The 15,485-nt window shown below is 46.0% G+C and overlaps 7 non-coding genes across 7 annotated transcripts; all 7 read left to right on the forward strand.

Moving 5' to 3' along the window:
* The first annotated feature begins 1,232 nt into the window (after positions 1–1,232).
* LOC130342785 (U2 spliceosomal RNA) lies at positions 1,233–1,423 on the forward strand. Its single transcript, XR_008882267.1, has one exon. It is a non-coding gene; the product is annotated as a U2 spliceosomal RNA (small nuclear RNA).
* Positions 1,424–3,495: 2,072 nt separating this feature from the next.
* On the forward strand, positions 3,496–3,686 carry LOC130342786 (U2 spliceosomal RNA). Its single transcript, XR_008882268.1, has one exon. It is a non-coding gene; the product is annotated as a U2 spliceosomal RNA (small nuclear RNA).
* Positions 3,687–5,772: 2,086 nt separating this feature from the next.
* LOC130342787 (U2 spliceosomal RNA) lies at positions 5,773–5,963 on the forward strand. The gene has a single exon (XR_008882269.1). It is a non-coding gene; the product is annotated as a U2 spliceosomal RNA (small nuclear RNA).
* A 2,090-nt stretch (positions 5,964–8,053) lies between these two features.
* On the forward strand, positions 8,054–8,244 carry LOC130342810 (U2 spliceosomal RNA). The gene has a single exon (XR_008882290.1). It is a non-coding gene; the product is annotated as a U2 spliceosomal RNA (small nuclear RNA).
* A 2,082-nt stretch (positions 8,245–10,326) lies between these two features.
* On the forward strand, positions 10,327–10,517 carry LOC130342788 (U2 spliceosomal RNA). The gene has a single exon (XR_008882270.1). It is a non-coding gene; the product is annotated as a U2 spliceosomal RNA (small nuclear RNA).
* Positions 10,518–12,610: 2,093 nt separating this feature from the next.
* Positions 12,611–12,801, forward strand: LOC130342789 (U2 spliceosomal RNA). Its single transcript, XR_008882271.1, has one exon. It is a non-coding gene; the product is annotated as a U2 spliceosomal RNA (small nuclear RNA).
* Positions 12,802–14,885: 2,084 nt separating this feature from the next.
* On the forward strand, positions 14,886–15,076 carry LOC130342790 (U2 spliceosomal RNA). The gene has a single exon (XR_008882272.1). It is a non-coding gene; the product is annotated as a U2 spliceosomal RNA (small nuclear RNA).
* Positions 15,077–15,485: the final 409 nt, after the last annotated feature.

The raw sequence follows: 15,485 nt of genomic DNA on the forward strand, positions 1-15,485 counted from the left end.
AAGCTAAAGTCGCAGAAATGTCACACATATTTGGCCTGCAACTTTCTGTGCGACAAATTCAGACAGGAAAAATCAGTATAAATCCTTAGAAAATTATCCCCCAGTGTCTCCATCTGCTGGCGGTATTGAATAAGCATTGCTGCACTGATGGGGTATGCATTAGACGAAAAAAAAGAAGAAAAAGAAGAATAATACGCCCAGAAAAGAGGCGAAAAGGAGAAAAACGTAAAAAAACGTGAAAAAAAAGTAAGAGGAAGAGAAGGGTAAAAAGGTGGAAATGGGTTTAAAAGTGATTTCGGCGGAGATATATATATATATATATATATATATATATATATATATATATATATATATATATACGCGCACACACACACATATATATAAACGTATTCTCCGTTGAGATATTGCAGCCGCTGCTGTGTCCAGGCCCAGGAGCCTTAGCACTGTGCTGTGATGTCACTCAATACCACTGACATCACTAGGTGTAAACAACATCTCTCCTTTGCTGTGTATGTGACTATGGAGCTGTTTGGTGATGTCGTCTATTATGGCCTTCATAGAAGCAACAGGAGATTGTTGCATCCATCTAGAACCCTCAGAACTACAGTGCTATGATGTCACTCACTTCCACAGGCCTTGCAGAGTGTAAACAACAACAACCCAGCTTTGTTGTGTATGTAACCATAGGGATTTGTGATGTCACCTAGAACCTTCACAGCAGCGACAGCTTTATGAGGAGCATCAGCACTGCTCTGCCTGAGCAGAACCATCACCGCCATAGGTTGTCAAATAACCCGGATTTAACCCACACAGGTAAGTCCAATGGGGTGCAGGCATGTCCTCTATGCTTACAGCTTCCCGTGGGTGTTGGTTTGATACCGTTTGGGGACAGCCAAGGAGGCATCTGCAGGCAACAAAGGTAGGTGTGTGCTTGTGTGTGTGTTTCCTATGCAGATCCTAAGCCCAGTGTCACATGCAAGTAGGAGGAGTAAGAAGGGTTCCTGGCAAATCCGGGTTATGGATTGCATTTAAAAAGGCCCCGTGGGAGTGCAATGGGCCCCTGTCTTGCTGCTTAGCAATAATGGTATGGGTTTAGGTTCTGCTGTGTGTACTGGTGGTTGACTGCCCCCCAGCCCAGAGTGTGCATGGAAAATTGTCTGGCAGCCTCCCTGACAGCAAGCAGTGATAGTGCCCATGAAGGGGACCTTGTTGGGCCCGCCCCTTTCACGGTTATCGCTTCTCGGCCTTTTGGCTAAGATCAAGTGTAGTATCTGTTCTTATCAGTTTAATATCTGATACGTCCCCTATCTGGGGACCATATATTAAATGGATTTTTGAGAACGGGGGCCGATTTCGAAGCTTGCTTCCGTCGCCCTATGCATTGACCCGATATGGCAGTATCTTCGGGTACAGTGCACCACCCCCTTACAGGGTTAAAAAGAAAGATTCCTACTTTCATTGCTACCTGCTTGCTGGCTAGCCAGCTAGCCAGCCCTGTGGGCCTTGCTGCTGCAGCCAAAAAACAAAAGGTGGTGCTGCTGCTGCTGCTTCTGCTTGTGTCTGGCCGCTGTTGGAGCGTCCAGGCACAGGACTTCTGCTGCTGCTGACTAAATGGCCTCCTTAATTGGATCATTTGAGTAGCCAGCACACCTGTGCAGGTAGGGCATGACATGATAGGCAGCTGCCTTGATAGCGGGTGGGTGCTGAATGTTCCTAATTGACAAAATAAGATTAATGCTTATGAAGAAATATAAAATCTCATCCCTTCCCCAATATCGCGCCACACCCCTACCCCTTAATTCCCTGGTTGAACTTGATGGACATATGTCTTTTTTCGACCGTACTAACTATGTAACTATGTAACATAACATGGGGGGGGGTCTCCTGGCTGTTCACACAGGTGTGTCATTGCTGTACATTGACCATGCATTGCTTCTGTGGTATTGCAAAGGCAAAGACAAATGCTTCCAGCCATCCATTGCACTAATGGATTGGTCATCAGCTGGCTGTCTATGTCCCGCATCAATATAGACCAAAGTACAGAGGGTTAGGCTATGCTATTGTGCACCTACCTGATGCATCAGAAGGTGCGAGGCCCTTGCTAAATTCTGTGCACAGACTTTGAGATCTATACTTTAGACTGTATCTAAACCTGCTCCAACATGGACTGACATTCTGGCCTACTTTCAGCCGATGCGACTTGTCTGTCGCTGAACAGTCGCTTTTTATGTATTCAGCACCTATGTATAATGTTGTAAAAATGCTCTAGAAGCTAAAGTCGCAGAAATGTCACACATATTTGGCCTGCAACTTTCTGTGCGACAAATTCAGACAGGAAAAATCAGTATAAATCCTTAGAAAATTATCCCCCAGTGTCTCCATCTGCTGGCGGTATTGAATAAGCATTGCTGCACTGATGGGGTATGCATTAGACGAAAAAAAAGAAGAAAAAGAAGAATAATACGCCCAGAAAAGAGGCGAAAAGGAGAAAAACGTAAAAAAACGTGAAAAAAAAGTAAGAGGAAGAGAAGGGAAAAAAAGGTGGAAATGGGTTTAAAAGTGATTTCGGCGGAGAAATATATATATTATATATATATATATATATATATATATATATATATACGCGCACACACACACATATATATAAACGTATTCTCCGTTGAGATATTGCAGCCGCTGCTGTGTCCAGGCCCAGGAGCCTTAGCACTGTGCTGTGATGTCACTCAATACCACTGACATCACTAGGTGTAAACAACATCTCTCCTTTGCTGTGTATGTGACTATGGAGCTGTTTGGTGATGTCGTCTATTATGGCCTTCATAGAAGCAACAGGAGATTGTTGCATCCATCTAGAACCCTCAGAACTACAGTGCTATGATGTCACTCACTTCCACAGGCCTTGCAGAGTGTAAACAACAACAACCCAGCTTTGTTGTGTATGTAACCATAGGGATTTGTGATGTCACCTAGAACCTTCACAGCAGCGACAGCTTTATGAGGAGCATCAGCACTGCTCTGCCTGAGCAGAACCATCACCGCCATAGGTTGTCAAATAACCCGGATTTAACCCACACAGGTAAGTCCAATGGGGTGCAGGCATGTCCTCTATGCTTACAGCTTCCCGTGGGTGTTGGTTTGATACCGTTTGGGGACAGCCAAGGAGGCATCTGCAGGCAACAAAGGTAGGTGTGTGCTTGTGTGTGTGTTTCCTATGCAGATCCTAAGCCCAGTGTCACATGCAAGTAGGAGGAGTAAGAAGGGTTCCTGGCAAATCCGGGTTATGGATTGCATTTAAAAAGGCCCCGTGGGAGTGCAATGGGCCCCTGTCTTGCTGCTTAGCAATAATGGTATGGGTTTAGGTTCTGCTGTGTGTACTGGTGGTTGACTGCCCCCCAGCCCAGAGTGTGCATGGAAAATTGTCTGGCAGCCTCCCTGACAGCAAGCAGTGATAGTGCCCATGAAGGGGACCTTGTTGGGCCCGCCCCTTTCACGGTTATCGCTTCTCGGCCTTTTGGCTAAGATCAAGTGTAGTATCTGTTCTTATCAGTTTAATATCTGATACGTCCCCTATCTGGGGACCATATATTAAATGGATTTTTGAGAACGGGGGCCGATTTCGAAGCTTGCTTCCGTCGCCCTATGCATTGACCCGATATGGCAGTATCTTCGGGTACAGTGCACCACCCCCTTACAGGGTTAAAAAGAAAGATTCCTACTTTCATTGCTACCTGCTTGCTGGCTAGCCAGCTAGCCAGCCCTGTGGGCCTTGCTGCTGCAGCCAAACAACAAAAGGTGGTGCTGCTGCTGCTGCTTCTGCTGCTTCTGCTTGTGTCTGGCCGCTGTTGGAGCGTCCAGGCACAGGACTTCTGCTGCTGCTGACTAAATGGCCTCCTTAATTGGATCATTTGAGTAGCCAGCACACCTGTGCAGGTAGGGCATGACATGATAGGCAGCTGCCTTGATAGCGGGTGGGTGCTGAATGTTCCTAATTGACAAAATAAGATTAATGCTTATGAAGAAATATAAAATCTCATCCCTTCCCCAATATCGCGCCACACCCCTACCCCTTAATTCCCTGGTTGAACTTGATGGACATATGTCTTTTTTCGACCGTACTAACTATGTAACTATGTAACATAACATGGGGGGGGGGGTCTCCTGGCTGTTCACACAGGTGTGTCATTGCTGTACATTGACCATGCATTGCTTCTGTGGTATTGCAAAGGCAAAGACAAATGCTTCCAGCCATCCATTGCACTAATGGATTGGTCATCAGCTGGCTGTCTATGTCCCGCATCAATATAGACCAAAGTACAGAGGGTTAGGCTATGCTATTGTGCACCTACCTGATGCATCAGAAGGTGCGAGGCCCTTGCTAAATTCTGTGCACAGACTTTGAGATCTATACTTTAGACTGTATCTAAACCTGCTCCAACATGGACTGACATTCTGGCCTACTTTCAGCCGATGCGACTTGTCTGTCGCTGAACAGTCGCTTTTTATGTATTCAGCACCTATGTATAATGTTGTAAAAATGCTCTAGAAGCTAAAGTCGCAGAAATGTCACACATATTTGGCCTGCAACTTTCTGTGCGACAAATTCAGACAGGAAAAATCAGTATAAATCCTTAGAAAATTATCCCCCAGTGTCTCCATCTGCTGGCGGTATTGAATAAGCATTGCTGCACTGATGGGGTATGCATTAGACGAAAAAAAAGAAGAAAAAGAAGAATAATACGCCCAGAAAAGAGGCGAAAAGGAGAAAAACGTAAAAAAACGTGAAAAAAAAGTAAGAGGAAGAGAAGGGAAAAAAAGGTGGAAATGGGTTTAAAAGTGATTTCGGCGGAGAAATATATATATATATATATATATATATATATATATATATATATATATACGCGCACACACACACATATATATAAACGTATTCTCCGTTGAGATATTGCAGCCGCTGCTGTGTCCAGGCCCAGGAGCCTTAGCACTGTGCTGTGATGTCACTCAATACCACTGACATCACTAGGTGTAAACAACATCTCTCCTTTGCTGTGTATGTGACTATGGAGCTGTTTGGTGATGTCGTCTATTATGGCCTTCATAGAAGCAACAGGAGATTGTTGCATCCATCTAGAACCCTCAGAACTACAGTGCTATGATGTCACTCACTTCCACAGGCCTTGCAGAGTGTAAACAACAACAACCCAGCTTTGTTGTGTATGTAACCATAGGGATTTGTGATGTCACCTAGAACCTTCACAGCAGCGACAGCTTTATGAGGAGCATCAGCACTGCTCTGCCTGAGCAGAACCATCACCGCCATAGGTTGTCAAATAACCCGGATTTAACCCACACAGGTAAGTCCAATGGGGTGCAGGCATGTCCTCTATGCTTACAGCTTCCCGTGGGTGTTGGTTTGATACCGTTTGGGGACAGCCAAGGAGAGGCATCTGCAGGCAACAAAGGTAGGTGTGTGCTTGTGTGTGTGTTTCCTATGCAGATCCTAAGCCCAGTGTCACATGCAAGTAGGAGGAGTAAGAAGGGTTCCTGGCAAATCCGGGTTATGGATTGCATTTAAAAAGGCCCCGTGGGAGTGCAATGGGCCCCTGTCTTGCTGCTTAGCAATAATGGTATGGGTTTAGGTTCTGCTGTGTGTACTGGTGGTTGACTGCCCCCCAGCCCAGAGTGTGCATGGAAAATTGTCTGGCAGCCTCCCTGACAGCAAGCAGTGATAGTGCCCATGAAGGGGACCTTGTTGGGCCCGCCCCTTTCACGGTTATCGCTTCTCGGCCTTTTGGCTAAGATCAAGTGTAGTATCTGTTCTTATCAGTTTAATATCTGATACGTCCCCTATCTGGGGACCATATATTAAATGGATTTTTGAGAACGGGGGCCGATTTCGAAGCTTGCTTCCGTCGCCCTATGCATTGACCCGATATGGCAGTATCTTCGGGTACAGTGCACCACCCCCTTACAGGGTTAAAAAGAAAGATTCCTACTTTCATTGCTACCTGCTTGCTGGCTAGCCAGCTAGCCAGCCCTGTGGGCCTTGCTGCTGCAGCCAAAAAACAAAAGGTGGTGCTGCTGCTGCTGCTTCTGCTGCTTCTGCTTGTGTCTGGCCGCTGTTGGAGCGTCCAGGCACAGGACTTCTGCTGCTGCTGACTAAATGGCCTCCTTAATTGGATCATTTGAGTAGCCAGCACACCTGTGCAGGTAGGGCATGACATGATAGGCAGCTGCCTTGATAGCGGGTGGGTGCTGAATGTTCCTAATTGACAAAATAAGATTAATGCTTATGAAGAAATATAAAATCTCATCCCTTCCCCAATATCGCGCCACACCCCTACCCCTTAATTCCCTGGTTGAACTTGATGGACATATGTCTTTTTTCGACCGTACTAACTATGTAACTATGTAACATAACATGGGGGGGGGGGGGGGGGGGTCTCCTGGCTGTTCACACAGGTGTGTCATTGCTGTACATTGACCATGCATTGCTTCTGTGGTATTGCAAAGGCAAAGACAAATGCTTCCAGCCATCCATTGCACTAATGGATTGGTCATCAGCTGGCTGTCTATGTCCCGCATCAATATAGACCAAAGTACAGAGGGTTAGGCTATGCTATTGTGCACCTACCTGATGCATCAGAAGGTGCGAGGCCCTTGCTAAATTCTGTGCACAGACTTTGAGATCTATACTTTAGACTGTATCTAAACCTGCTCCAACATGGACTGACATTCTGGCCTACTTTCAGCCGATGCGACTTGTCTGTCGCTGAACAGTCGCTTTTTATGTATTCAGCACCTATGTATAATGTTGTAAAAATGCTCTAGAAGCTAAAGTCGCAGAAATGTCACACATATTTGGCCTGCAACTTTCTGTGCGACAAATTCAGACAGGAAAAATCAGTATAAATCCTTAGAAAATTATCCCCCAGTGTCTCCATCTGCTGGCGGTATTGAATAAGCATTGCTGCACTGATGGGGTATGCATTAGACGAAAAAAAAGAAGAAAAAGAAGAATAATACGCCCAGAAAAGAGGCGAAAAGGAGAAAAACGTAAAAAAACGTGAAAAAAAAGTAAGAGGAAGAGAAGGGAAAAAAAGGTGGAAATGGGTTTAAAAGTGATTTCGGCGGAGAAATATATATATATATATATATATATATATATATATATATATATATACGCGCACACACACACATATATATAAACGTATTCTCCGTTGAGATATTGCAGCCGCTGCTGTGTCCAGGCCCAGGAGCCTTAGCACTGTGCTGTGATGTCACTCAATACCACTGACATCACTAGGTGTAAACAACATCTCTCCTTTGCTGTGTATGTGACTATGGAGCTGTTTGGTGATGTCGTCTATTATGGCCTTCATAGAAGCAACAGGAGATTGTTGCATCCATCTAGAACCCTCAGAACTACAGTGCTATGATGTCACTCACTTCCACAGGCCTTGCAGAGTGTAAACAACAACAACCCAGCTTTGTTGTGTATGTAACCATAGGGATTTGTGATGTCACCTAGAACCTTCACAGCAGCGACAGCTTTATGAGGAGCATCAGCACTGCTCTGCCTGAGCAGAACCATCACCGCCATAGGTTGTCAAATAACCCGGATTTAACCCACACAGGTAAGTCCAATGGGGTGCAGGCATGTCCTCTATGCTTACAGCTTCCCGTGGGTGTTGGTTTGATACCGTTTGGGGACAGCCAAGGAGGCATCTGCAGGCAACAAAGGTAGGTGTGTGCTTGTGTGTGTGTTTCCTATGCAGATCCTAAGCCCAGTGTCACATGCAAGTAGGAGGAGTAAGAAGGGTTCCTGGCAAATCCGGGTTATGGATTGCATTTAAAAAGGCCCCGTGGGAGTGCAATGGGCCCCTGTCTTGCTGCTTAGCAATAATGGTATGGGTTTAGGTTCTGCTGTGTGTACTGGTGGTTGACTGCCCCCCAGCCCAGAGTGTGCATGGAAAATTGTCTGGCAGCCTCCCTGACAGCAAGCAGTGATAGTGCCCATGAAGGGGACCTTGTTGGGCCCGCCCCTTTCACGGTTATCGCTTCTCGGCCTTTTGGCTAAGATCAAGTGTAGTATCTGTTCTTATCAGTTTAATATCTGATACGTCCCCTATCTGGGGACCATATATTAAATGGATTTTTGAGAACGGGGGCCGATTTCGAAGCTTGCTTCCGTCGCCCTATGCATTGAACCGATATGGCAGTATCTTCGGGTACAGTGCACCACCCCCTTACAGGGTTAAAAAGAAAGATTCCTACTTTCATTGCTACCTGCTTGCTGGCTAGCCAGCTAGCCAGCCCTGTGGGCCTTGCTGCTGCAGCCAAAAAACAAAAGGTGGTGCTGCTGCTGCTGCTTCTGCTGCTTCTGCTTGTGTCTGGCCGCTGTTGGAGGGTCCAGGCACAGGACTTCTGCTGCTGCTGACTAAATGGCCTCCTTAATTGGATCATTTGAGTAGCCAGCACACCTGTGCAGGTAGGGCATGACATGATAGGCAGCTGCCTTGATAGCGGGTGGGTGCTGAATGTTCCTAATTGACAAAATAAGATTAATGCTTATGAAGAAATATAAAATCTCATCCCTTCCCCAATATCGCGCCACACCCCTACCCCTTAATTCCCTGGTTGAACTTGATGGACATATGTCTTTTTTCGACCGTACTAACTATGTAACTATGTAACATAACATGGGGGGGGGGGGGGGGGTCTCCTGGCTGTTCACACAGGTGTGTCATTGCTGTACATTGACCATGCATTGCTTCTGTGGTATTGCAAAGGCAAAGACAAATGCTTCCAGCCATCCATTGCACTAATGGATTGGTCATCAGCTGGCTGTCTATGTCCCGCATCAATATAGACCAAAGTACAGAGGGTTAGGCTATGCTATTGTGCACCTACCTGAGGCATCAGAAGGTGCGAGGCCCTTGCTAAATTCTGTGCACAGACTTTGAGATCTATACTTTAGACTGTATCTAAACCTGCTCCAACATGGACTGACATTCTGGCCTACTTTCAGCCGATGCGACTTGTCTGTCGCTGAACAGTCGCTTTTTATGTATTCAGCACCTATGTATAATGTTGTAAAAATGCTCTAGAAGCTAAAGTCGCAGAAATGTCACACATATTTGGCCTGCAACTTTCTGTGCGACAAATTCAGACAGGAAAAATCAGTATAAATCCTTAGAAAATTATCCCCCAGTGTCTCCATCTGCTGGCGGTATTGAATAAGCATTGCTGCACTGATGGGGTATGCATTAGACGAAAAAAAAGAAGAAAAAGAAGAATAATACGCCCAGAAAAGAGGCGAAAAGGAGAAAAACGTAAAAAAACGTGAAAAAAAAGTAAGAGGAAGAGAAGGGAAAAAAAGGTGGAAATGGGTTTAAAAGTGATTTCGGCGGAGAAATATATATATATATATATATATATATATATATATATATACGCGCACACACACACATATATATAAACGTATTCTCCGTTGAGATATTGCAGCCGCTGCTGTGTCCAGGCCCAGGAGCCTTAGCACTGTGCTGTGATGTCACTCAATACCACTGACATCACTAGGTGTAAACAACATCTCTCCTTTGCTGTGTATGTGACTATGGAGCTGTTTGGTGATGTCGTCTATTATGGCCTTCATAGAAGCAACAGGAGATTGTTGCATCCATCTAGAACCCTCAGAACTACAGTGCTATGATGTCACTCACTTCCACAGGCCTTGCAGAGTGTAAACAACAACAACCCAGCTTTGTTGTGTATGTAACCATAGGGATTTGTGATGTCACCTAGAACCTTCACAGCAGCGACAGCTTTATGAGGAGCATCAGCACTGCTCTGCCTGAGCAGAACCATCACCGCCATAGGTTGTCAAATAACCCGGATTTAACCCACACAGGTAAGTCCAATGGGGTGCAGGCATGTCCTCTATGCTTACAGCTTCCCGTGGGTGTTGGTTTGATACCGTTTGGGGACAGCCAAGGAGGCATCTGCAGGCAACAAAGGTAGGTGTGTGCTTGTGTGTGTGTTTCCTATGCAGATCCTAAGCCCAGTGTCACATGCAAGTAGGAGGAGTAAGAAGGGTTCCTGGCAAATCCGGGTTATGGATTGCATTTAAAAAGGCCCCGTGGGAGTGCAATGGGCCCCTGTCTTGCTGCTTAGCAATAATGGTATGGGTTTAGGTTCTGCTGTGTGTACTGGTGGTTGACTGCCCCCCAGCCCAGAGTGTGCATGGAAAATTGTCTGGCAGCCTCCCTGACAGCAAGCAGTGATAGTGCCCATGAAGGGGACCTTGTTGGGCCCGCCCCTTTCACGGTTATCGCTTCTCGGCCTTTTGGCTAAGATCAAGTGTAGTATCTGTTCTTATCAGTTTAATATCTGATACGTCCCCTATCTGGGGACCATATATTAAATGGATTTTTGAGAACGGGGGCCGATTTCGAAGCTTGCTTCCGTCGCCCTATGCATTGACCCGATATGGCAGTATCTTCGGGTACAGTGCACCACCCCCTTACAGGGTTAAAAAGAAAGATTCCTACTTTCATTGCTACCTGCTTGCTGGCTAGCCAGCTAGCCAGCCCTGTGGGCCTTGCTGCTGCAGCCAAAAAACAAAAGGTGGTGCTGCTGCTGCTGCTGCTTCTGCTGCTTCTGCTTGTGTCTGGCCGCTGTTGGAGCGTCCAGGCACAGGACTTCTGCTGCTGCTGACTAAATGGCCTCCTTAATTGGATCATTTGAGTAGCCAGCACACCTGTGCAGGTAGGGCATGACATGATAGGCAGCTGCCTTGATAGCGGGTGGGTGCTGAATGTTCCTAATTGACAAAATAAGATTAATGCTTATGAAGAAATATAAAATCTCATCCCTTCCCCAATATCGCGCCACACCCCTACCCCTTAATTCCCTGGTTGAACTTGATGGACATATGTCTTTTTTCGACCGTACTAACTATGTAACTATGTAACATAACATGGGGGGGGGGGGGGGGGTCTCCTGGCTGTTCACACAGGTGTGTCATTGCTGTACATTGACCATGCATTGCTTCTGTGGTATTGCAAAGGCAAAGACAAATGCTTCCAGCCATCCATTGCACTAATGGATTGGTCATCAGCTGGCTGTCTATGTCCCGCATCAATATAGACCAAAGTACAGAGGGTTAGGCTATGCTATTGTGCACCTACCTGATGCATCAGAAGGTGCGAGGCCCTTGCTAAATTCTGTGCACAGACTTTGAGATCTATACTTTAGACTGTATCTAAACCTGCTCCAACATGGACTGACATTCTGGCCTACTTTCAGCCGATGCGACTTGTCTGTCGCTGAACAGTCGCTTTTTATGTATTCAGCACCTATGTATAATGTTGTAAAAATGCTCTAGAAGCTAAAGTCGCAGAAATGTCACACATATTTGGCCTGCAACTTTCTGTGCGACAAATTCAGACAGGAAAAATCAGTATAAATCCTTAGAAAATTATCCCCCAGTGTCTCCATCTGCTGGCGGTATTGAATAAGCATTGCTGCACTGATGGGGTATGCATTAGACGAAAAAAAAGAAGAAAAAGAAGAATAATACGCCCAGAAAAGAGGCGAAAAGGAGAAAAACGTAAAAAAACGTGAAAAAAAAGTAAGAGGAAGAGAAGGGAAAAAAAGGTGGAAATGGGTTTAAAAGTGATTTCGGCGGAGAAATATATATATATATATATATATATATATATATATATATATATATATACGCGCACACACACACATATATATAAACGTATTCTCCGTTGAGATATTGCAGCCGCTGCTGTGTCCAGGCCCAGGAGCCTTAGCACTGTGCTGTGATGTCACTCAATACCACTGACATCACTAGGTGTAAACAACATCTCTCCTTTGCTGTGTATGTGACTATGGAGCTGTTTGGTGATGTCGTCTATTATGGCCTTCATAGAAGCAACAGGAGATTGTTGCATCCATCTAGAACCCTCAGAACTACAGTGCTATGATGTCACTCACTTCCACAGGCCTTGCAGAGTGTAAACAACAACAACCCAGCTTTGTTGTGTATGTAACCATAGGGATTTGTGATGTCACCTAGAACCTTCACAGCAGCGACAGCTTTATGAGGAGCATCAGCACTGCTCTGCCTGAGCAGAACCATCACCGCCATAGGTTGTCAAATAACCCGGATTTAACCCACACAGGTAAGTCCAATGGGGTGCAGGCATGTCCTCTATGCTTACAGCTTCCCGTGGGTGTTGGTTTGATACCGTTTGGGGACAGCCAAGGAGGCATCTGCAGGCAACAAAGGTAGGTGTGTGCTTGTGTGTGTGTTTCCTATGCAGATCCTAAGCCCAGTGTCACATGCAAGTAGGAGGAGTAAGAAGGGTTCCTGGCAAATCCGGGTTATGGATTGCATTTAAAAAGGCCCCGTGGGAGTGCAATGGGCCCCTGTCTTGCTGCTTAGCAATAATGGTATGGGTTTAGGTTCTGCTGTGTGTACTGGTGGTTGACTGCCCCCCAGCCCAGAGTGTGCATGGAAAATTGTCTGGCAGCCTCCCTGACAGCAAGCAGTGATAGTGCCCATGAAGGGGACCTTGTTGGGCCCGCCCCTTTCACGGTTATCGCTTCTCGGCCTTTTGGCTAAGATCAAGTGTAGTATCTGTTCTTATCAGTTTAATATCTGATACGTCCCCTATCTGGGGACCATATATTAAATGGATTTTTGAGAACGGGGGCCGATTTCGAAGCTTGCTTCCGTCGCCCTATGCATTGACCCGATATGGCAGTATCTTCGGGTACAGTGCACCACCCCCTTACAGGGTTAAAAAGAAAGATTCCTACTTTCATTGCTACCTGCTTGCTGGCTAGCCAGCTAGCCAGCCCTGTGGGCCTTGCTGCTGCAGCCAAAAAACAAAAGGTGGTGCTGCTGCTGCTGCTTCTGCTGCTTCTGCTTGTGTCTGGCCGCTGTTGGAGCGTCCAGGCACAGGACTTCTGCTGCTGCTGACTAAATGGCCTCCTTAATTGGATCATTTGAGTAGCCAGCACACCTGTGCAGGTAGGGCATGACATGATAGGCAGCTGCCTTGATAGCGGGTGGGTGCTGAATGTTCCTAATTGACAAAATAAGATTAATGCTTATGAAGAAATATAAAATCTCATCCCTTCCCCAATATCGCGCCACACCCCTACCCCTTAATTCCCTGGTTGAACTTGATGGACATATGTCTTTTTTCGACCGTACTAACTATGTAACTATGTAACATAACATGGGGGGGGGGGGGGGTCTCCTGGCTGTTCACACAGGTGTGTCATTGCTGTACATTGACCATGCATTGCTTCTGTGGTATTGCAAAGGCAAAGACAAATGCTTCCAGCCATCCATTGCACTAATGGATTGGTCATCAGCTGGCTGTCTATGTCCCGCATCAATATAGACCAAAGTACAGAGGGTTAGGCTATGCTATTGTGCACCTACCTGATGCATCAGAAGGTGCGAGGCCCTTGCTAAATTCTGTGCACAGACTTTGAGATCTATACTTTAGACTGTATCTAAACCTGCTCCAACATGGACTGACATTCTGGCCTACTTTCAGCCGATGCGACTTGTCTGTCGCTGAACAGTCGCTTTTTATGTATTCAGCACCTATGTATAATGTTGTAAAAATGCTCTAGAAGCTAAAGTCGCAGAAATGTCACACATATTTGGCCTGCAACTTTCTGTGCGACAAATTCAGACAGGAAAAATCAGTATAAATCCTTAGAAAATTATCCCCCAGTGTCTCCATCTGCTGGCGGTATTGAATAAGCATTGCTGCACTGATGGGGTATGCATTAGACGAAAAAAAAGAAGAAAAAGAAGAATAATACGCCCAGAAAAGAGGCGAAAAGGAGAAAAACGTAAAAAAACGTGAAAAAAAAGTAAGAGGAAGAGAAGGGAAAAAAAGGTGGAAATGGGTTTAAAAGTGATTTCGGCGGAGAAATATATATATATATATATATATATATATATATATATATATATACGCGCACACACACACATATATATAAACGTATTCTCCGTTGAGATATTGCAGCCGCTGCTGTGTCCAGGCCCAGGAGCCTTAGCACTGTGCTGTGATGTCACTCAATACCACTGACATCACTAGGTGTAAACAACATCTCTCCTTTGCTGTGTATGTGACTATGGAGCTGTTTGGTGATGTCGTCTATTATGGCCTTCATAGAAGCAACAGGAGATTGTTGCATCCATCTAGAACCCTCAGAACTACAGTGCTATGATGTCACTCACTTCCACAGGCCTTGCAGAGTGTAAACAACAACAACCCAGCTTTGTTGTGTATGTAACCATAGGGATTTGTGATGTCACCTAGAACCTTCACAGCAGCGACAGCTTTATGAGGAGCATCAGCACTGCTCTGCCTGAGCAGAACCATCACCGCCATAGGTTGTCAAATAACCCGGATTTAACCCACACAGGTAAGTCCAATGGGGTGCAGGCATGTCCTCTATGCTTACAGCTTCCCGTGGGTGTTGGTTTGATACCGTTTGGGGACAGCCAAGGAGGCATCTGCAGGCAACAAAGGTAGGTGTGTGCTTGTGTGTGTGTTTCCTATGCAGATCCTAAGCCCAGTGTCACATGCAAGTAGGAGGAGTAAGAAGGGTTCCTGGCAAATCCGGGTTATGGATTGCATTTAAAAAGGCCCCGTGGGAGTGCAATGGGCCCCTGTCTTGCTGCTTAGCAATAATGGTATGGGTTTAGGTTCTGCTGTGTGTACTGGTGGTTGACTGCCCCCCAGCCCAGAGTGTGCATGGAAAATTGTCTGGCAGCCTCCCTGACAGCAAGCAGTGATAGTGCCCATGAAGGGGACCTTGTTGGGCCCGCCCCTTTCACGGTTATCGCTTCTCGGCCTTTTGGCTAAGATCAAGTGTAGTATCTGTTCTTATCAGTTTAATATCTGATACGTCCCCTATCTGGGGACCATATATTAAATGGATTTTTGAGAACGGGGGCCGATTTCGAAGCTTGCTTCCGTCGCCCTATGCATTGACCCGATATGGCAGTATCTTCGGGTACAGTGCACCACCCCCTTACAGGGTTAAAAAGAAAGATTCCTACTTTCATTGCTACCTGCTTGCTGGCTAGCCAGCTAGCCAGCCCTGTGGGCCTTGCTGCTGCAGCCAAAAAACAAAAGGTGGTGCTGCTGCTGCTGCTTCTGCTGCTTCTGCTTGTGTCTGGCCGCTGTTGGAGCGTCCAGGCACAGGACTTCTGCTGCTGCTGACTAAATGGCCTCCTTAATTGGATCATTTGAGTAGCCAGCACACCTGTGCAGGTAGGGCATGACATGATAGGCAGCTGCCTTGATAGCGGGTGGGTGCTGAATGTTCCTAATTGACAAAATAAGATTAATGCTTATGAAGAAATATAAAATCTCATCCCTTCCCCAATATCGCGCCACACCCCTACCCCTTAATTCCCTGGTTGAACTTGATGGACA

Source organism: Hyla sarda, unplaced genomic scaffold, assembly GCF_029499605.1.
Source record: "Hyla sarda isolate aHylSar1 unplaced genomic scaffold, aHylSar1.hap1 scaffold_659, whole genome shotgun sequence".
Lineage (NCBI taxonomy): Eukaryota > Metazoa > Chordata > Amphibia > Anura > Hylidae > Hyla > Hyla sarda.